We start from the raw sequence: 7,132 nt of genomic DNA, 5'->3' as shown, positions 1-7,132 counted from the left end.
GCAGATGCCAGGAGAAAGGTACCGGCTGGACTCCCTCTGAGCCTCCCAAAGTAGCCTGAGCTTCATCTGGGACATCTGCTCTCCGGAACCCAGCAGAACACGTTCCTGTGACTCTACCTTGCTGGTGCCATTGCTGCCACAACCTTAGAGCCTAGTATATAATCCAAAGAGGTCCTTCCTGCCTTACATCATCCCCCAAATGGGCCACTGACACGAAGCCTCCAGGGTGGAGCGCTCACTGCCTCCCATCTGTGTGACACTGTTGGAGAGTTCTGTCTCCTGAGACAACTGCGGATTCCACCAGGGTTAGGTCCTGCTGTCCCTGCTGGGTAGGGATCTAGGAGTGACTCAGAGGAGGCAGAACCTGACCTGGACCTTAAAGGCTAGAGATGGGGGAAAGGGGGAACAGGTGGTCCTTATGACAGGGTGGAAGCCCCCAAAGTGGGACGGTGTGGGCCATGGACCTTCTCTTTCTGTGTAACCAGCCATTGAGCAACAAGCCTGAAACAGAGGCACGTGGGTGGGTGGGATCCAGAGGCTTTGAGAAGCTGAGCTGCCTTGCCTTGTCTGGCCTCAGCAGGAAAGGTTAGTCCTGATGAGACATGATGTGTCAGGGCAGGCTCCTACTCTGAAGAGAAGGGGAACAGGAAGTGGGTGGGAAGAGGGTCTGGGAGGAGAGGGGGGAGGTGGGCTGCAATTGGTATGAAAAGTAAATAAACAAATGAATTAATGAAAATAAGAGATGTGAAGGATCCAATCTTTAAATTCCCTGAGCTTCAGCCACACCAAGTGTAGCATTGCCCCATCCCTGGGGAGTTCTGCAAGCTAAGCTACTCCACTCTCCTCTTATACTGAGGGTTCTTGGTCCTGAATCTTTCCAGAAGGAATTCCTGAGTCTTCCTGAGGTCACAGACCTATGGCTAGACCGCACAGGTAGGCAGGATCTAGACATGCCAATCACAGCATTTCACCCAGCAGGCCACAGAAGCAGGCCCAGAGGCCTTTGGGAGCAGACAATAAGGTATGGGAGAGTGGCTCTCAGTCTTCACGATTCTGAGCTAATGTCCTGGCACAAGAGGAGGTGTTATCAAGAGAGATCCCCCTTTCTCCTCCTTGGGCATCTGAAGGCAAGATGGGTCACCAGCAGCTCTACTGGAGTCACCCTCGGAAGTTCGGCCAGGGTTCTCGCTCTTGCCGAGTCCACTCTAATCACCACGGTCTGATCCATAAATACCAGCTGAATATGTGCTGAGAGTGATTCTGTCAGTGCGCGAAGGACATAGGCTTCATTAAGTTGGACTAAGCGACCTGAATGGATTATTCAACTGTCTACCCAGTGAAACCAATCATGCTAGTTTTTGTGCACACAGAATAAAAAAAAGTGAAGGCCGAGAGAGAGAGAGAGAGAGAGAGAGAGAGAGAGAGAGAGAGAGAGATCCAATATTCTCCTGTCAGGACCCAAAGAAGCCAGGTACAAATGGCTGAGGTGCCTATTAACATATCAAAGTGGGCATTGGCCTCCTCAGGCTCTCTCAGCATCACAAGTACCTGCTCAGGGTCCTGGCTTCTCTCAGCACTTCTCTCTCTCACACACAGACACACACAGAGACAGACAGACAGACAAACACACAGACACAAATACACACACAGACACACACAGAGACAGACACAGACACAGAGACACACAAGCTCAGACACACCCATATAGACACACAGACACATAGAAACTCAGACACACATACACAGAGACACACAAGAAGCACAGACACAGACAGACACACAGACACACGACACACACACACACATAAACATACACACACAACCCACACAGAGACACACAAACACACACAGAGACACACAAACACACACAGAGACACACCCACAGACACTCAGAGACACACAGCCCTACCCTAAACCTCTCCAGCCTCTGAGCTTTGCCTCCCTTCCACCAACTTCTGATTCTTATGTAATACAACCATTTCAGCCATGCACTTTCCTGGTTCTCTAACCTGTTGGTCGCCACTCCTCTTGGCCCTCTCTTCTCTTCCTCTCTTGCTCTCCCATCCCCAAAGCCTGGTCTCTCTGCTGGCCACATTTAATCCTCTACTTTCTCTCTGCTCTGGACCCTTGCAGAGCCCTCTGCCTGTGCTCTCCCTCATATCCACCATAGAAACCTTCCCCTAGCCACACCTAGGAAAGGTCACTTTTTCCTTTCCACCAATCTCCCTTCTGGTACAAGGACACTGAAACCGTGGGCCCAAAGCATCAAATATCCATTTAACCGTGAGCTTGTCTCACAGGAGAAGAGGAGGAGCCATTCTCCCCCGTTTGGGCAAACTAAATAAATGTGTTTTCCTTTACTAAACTTTGGACCCTAATTTCTTGGGAAGAGAGGGAAACTGCGTGGCCAGTCTGCAACCATAAGTCCACCCTCACCCCAGTCACACCTGCTGGGGCCAGAGAAAGTAAGGACCACATTTGGAAAGGAACGGGAACATTGAGAGACAAGCCAACCCCATGTGGCAGGAGACTGAGGCAGGAAGGAGAATGGTGGCTTCAGGAACATCCCTGGCTCCTGGTGAGATGCTGTCTCAAAAGAGTTTGGGCCTGATCAGTGTGGACTCTCTCTGGGGCTCTGATCTCACAGCTGCAATCCCTAGGTCTCAGGTTCCTAGATCTGATCCTATGGACCTCAGGACTGTCCCACAGCATAGGATAAATGGAGAAGATCTTAGGTCAGGAGCCCCTGTGTCTTGTTTTCAGCCAAGGAGACGCTCCAAAACCCCATACATCTGTATCCATGGCTAAGGCTCACTATGGAAAAGGATGGAGAGAAAAGCCAGCCCACGTTCGCAGGCAAAGGGAACAGTGCGGGCTTCGAGATCCCTCCACCGGTGGGCGGGTCACCAGGGTCATTATTGCCACCTACAAAGAGCTCAGATGGTAGAGGTGAAGCCCTTTCTTCTGTGAAGCTCAGAGCCAGGACCCAGAGTGTGTCCTGGGGCAGGTCACGCAGGTACCTCTGAGGTAGCAGAACAAACTCCATTTTGTTCTTAAGACTCCATTCTAAGGGTCCCTAGAAGGTCTAAGGCTGGGGCCTCCTGCAGCCCTAACAGGCTTTCCCTGAATTAGGAGGTGAATTCCCAGAGAGCAGGGCTCCATGCCTGGACAGATAGGACAGGAAAGGCCCCAAGTGGCAGATGTATCCCTCACCAGAGCTTGCAACAGACACGTGGTCACTCACTTTGTTCAGTAAATGGCTATCTGTTGTGGTAAAAATAAAAAACAGCAGAACCAGTTCCAGCTGGTACCCTTGCGGCCTGGTTCCTTGCTAGTTCTGGCTCCAGTGGGCCACTGGAACTAGTGCTAATTTATCTCAGCAGCTCCACGCTGACCCCAAGTACTTCTGACCCACTGTGAGTCACTCCATCGAGACACCCTGTCAGGGCGCCTGCCTCACTCACAGCTCTCTTGGCTGGTTTCCACCACACCAGGCATACATATCCCAATTCTGTGGTGGGCCTGGTGCATCCTGCCACAATATATTTTCTTGAACTCAATTAAGTCACCACAAGAAAGAACACATCACACAATATCCTCTGATCCAATTGATAAGATATAATTTGCCCATCTAGACAACACAAATCCTGTACACACCCATCCCTTAAAAACAGTCATAACAACCTGTAACTATGTGCAGAGGAGAATCTTAACGTCTGCCACCATGTTCTCTCTGCCCCCTGTCTCTTGCTCTGGCCTCCTCTGCCTCTCTAAAACTTTTCTCCTGCCCATCCTTCCTTCTCATTCAATGACAGGCCTCGTTCTATCCTGTACCTACCTTCACCTGTATAGTGACATCAACCTACAGCTATCCTTCTTGCCTGGAGGAATGCTTGCTCCCTGTCTGAACAGATGTGGTCTCTGAGTTGTAGAGAGAGATCTTCACTGACACTATCCTGCCACATTCAGCCCACCGAGAAGCAACAACCACTTCCTTCCATGGGCCTTATGGCACTCGGGGTAGATACCTTCCCGTTCCCCTAATCCCCAAAGCTCTCACAGGTTCTCCTCACCATAGTCAAGACACTGGCTCCTGGCCCCACAAGGAACCCACCCAGATTGGGACTTCAACACAGTGGAAGGTAGGGAAGCTCCAGATTCACCACCAGGCTCTTTCAGCAACTCTCAACAATAATTTGGGCAAGGTTTAGATATGATATTAGACAGGAAATTGATAAAGTGACATTTCTTGAACAGATCATAAAGACTATGTGTAAGGCTATGCACACATAGACCCTGAGAAAACAGAAAATTCTAGCATGGTAGCCCTGGCTTTCATCAATTAGTTGGTGCCAGACATTAGGAAGAAGTTACAGATTCAAGAAAGATCAAGAAACACATCATTGAAGGATCTAGTGGAAGTTGCAGAGGGTGGGTTAAGGCAGGGAAGACATTGAAAGGAGATATGTTTAGCTTTTCTACCCAACAAAGCCTCAGATCCAGAGGAAAAAAAAATTCCAAGCTTCAATAGATTGCTGGAGGAGGAGTAGCCAAAGGGGTCTTGACCCAAATCCTAGGACCATGGAAGCAGCCAGAAGCTTATTTATCAAAGAAACTGGACCCAATGGCAGCAGGATGGCCACCTTGCCTGCGTATTATTGTAGCCACGGCACTGTTGGTTAAAGCTACAGATAAATTAACTGTGGGACAGACTTTGATTGTGACTACCCCCATGCAATGGAAGGGATACTCAAGCAGCCCCCAATTGATCGCTCAGTAATGCCCGAATGACTCATTATCAGACTTTGCTCATCAACCCTGGCTGAGTCATTTTCCAGCCACCTGCTTCCCTGAACCCTGCGACTCTCCTACCTGACCCTGACTTGGACCGTCCGCTCCATCAATGTGACGAGGTCCTGGCCCAGGTACATAGAACCCGACCTGACTTGAGGGACTCTCCTCCGTCAGAGACACAGCAGACCTTGTTCATGGACAGAAGCAGCTTCATCCATGAGGGACAGAGAAGAGCAGGGGCAGCGGTGACAACAGAAACAGAGGTGATCCGGACTCAGTCTCTTTCTCCAGACACTTTAGCTCAAAGAGCCAAACAAATAACACTAACACAGGCCCTCATCATGGGAAAAGGAACCATTGGCTAGAGGTAACAGCCTGGCTGACAAGGCCACTAAGGAGGTAGCCTTAAAGGAAACAGCTATCTCTAGATTGGCCGCTGTCCCACCTGAACAACCCAGAGCAACTGATTTATGTAGAAAAAGAAATTAAATGGGCTGGTGAGGGTCGACTGAAGGGAAGCTAATATCACCCACCTCGTCAACAAGAGCTGTTCTCAGAAAGATCCACAGAGTCACTCACATGGGAGTGAAACAAATGACAGACACACAATGAGATAATCTAAGGTGACTTCCAAGGATATATACAGGGCGCCCTTGAGGATATAGTGACAAACTTTAAAGCTTGCCACCTGACCAGCTCTCCCAGGAACCCCAAACTCCAAATTCCTGACTGTGAGGTAAGAGACTGGGGGCCTACTGGGAAGTTTGATTTTACAGAGATCAAGCAAGAAAGATTTGGCTCAAAATATCCACTGGTATCTGTGGACATTTTCTCCGGAGAGACAGAGGCGTTCCTAACCAAGGCTGAGACAGCAAGGATAGTGGCCAAGAAATTGCTAGAGGACGTCTCATCCAGGTAGGGATTTCCTCATGGATAGGGTCAGGCAGTGGACTGATGTTTATGTCCAAGGTCAGTCAGGATGTAGTAAAATTCATTGGGGCAGACTGGAAACTGCATTGTGCGTACCAACCCCAAAGTTCAGGCAGGGCAGGTAGAAAGAATAAATAAGACATTAAAAGAGGGGCTGGGGATTTAGCTCAGTGGTAGAGTGCTTGCCTAGCAAGCACAAGGCCCTGGGTTCGGTCCCCAGCTCCTGAAAAAAAAAAAAAAGAAAAGAAAGAAAGACATTAAAAGAGACCTTAACTAAATTAGCCTTAGCAATGGATGGGGACGGGATGATGCTCCTTCCCTTTGCCCTATATCAGGTAAAAAAAAAAAAAAAAATTCTCCTTGCCAGATGAAATGATACATGGTGTCCCATCCCCCATTGTACCCAGCCTGTATACAGCCGGCAGCTATTACAGGACTGAAAGATGATGCTTTAATATTTAGGGTCAGAGCCACCCAACGGGCTCATGAATGTGTTTGGCCTAAGTTGTGTGCCCTCTGTGAAACAGGCCCCGTTTCAGAACCACACAAGTCAAGGAGACTGGGTCTACGTGAAGAGATTTCACTAAGGTACGTGTAAACCCAGGTGACAAGGACATCACGGCATCCTGTTGATCTCACCAACTGTTTCAAGTCGGATGGAATCACCACCTGGGTGCACTACCCTCACGCCAGACCTGCTGCTCCACTGAGGAAGACTACCTGGCTCCAGCTGTGCCAAAATGGAGGCTTCAAAAGGACGCCAACCCCCTCGAGTTAAAGTTGACTCAGTCTCGGTCCTGAGTCTGTTGTCCCTGCTAACTACACGTGCTGTGTGTCAGTATCCCCCCCTTTTATGAAGACTTGAGTTAATAGTTGAATATAATGTTTCTACATATAGATGATCACTGGGAGGGCCAGACCATATCGGAGCAGGGTCCCTGTCTGGGGAAGTCCCTTGTCACATCAACACCTCTGCAATCGGACCGTTCCCACAGTTCATTCCAAATAGATTATTCCCCCAGGACAGGCATGGTGGGCCTATTTGACAAGACATGAATGGGGAGGTTCTTAATTCTTCTGCCCCAGATGGGTTCTGTATTTTGGTTCAATTAGGGCCCCACATAATCTATCATTCAGAGAAAATGGTATTAAGAGCCTTAGTACGACAAACTGAGAGAGACCTTATGAGACAAAGGAGAGAACCTATCTCTTTGACTTTAACATTAATTCTAGGGGCAGGGCTACCCTTGGTCAGCACTGGGAAAACAAAACAAAAGAACTACAATGGTTTAAAGGCAGACAAAGATAAAGATATCCAGGGCCTAGAAGGGTTCATTTCCCACCTGGAGCATAACGGAATTCTCTGGCTGAAGTGGTGTCTGTCACAAGCAGGTGGGGTTAGACTTAG

The 7,132-nt window shown here is 49.1% G+C and overlaps 1 pseudogene; it reads left to right on the top strand.

Annotated features, from left to right (window-relative positions):
- Positions 1-1,011: 1,011 nt before the first annotated feature.
- On the top strand, positions 1,012-1,390 carry Rps29-ps7 (ribosomal protein S29, pseudogene 7; annotated as a pseudogene).
- The last annotated feature ends 5,742 nt before the right edge of the window (positions 1,391-7,132 follow it).

This window comes from Rattus norvegicus, chromosome 20, assembly GCF_036323735.1.
Source record: "Rattus norvegicus strain BN/NHsdMcwi chromosome 20, GRCr8, whole genome shotgun sequence".
Taxonomy (NCBI): domain Eukaryota; kingdom Metazoa; phylum Chordata; class Mammalia; order Rodentia; family Muridae; genus Rattus; species Rattus norvegicus.
Note: the sequence above shows the minus strand (reverse complement) of the source record. Positions and strands in the feature narration are given on the sequence as shown.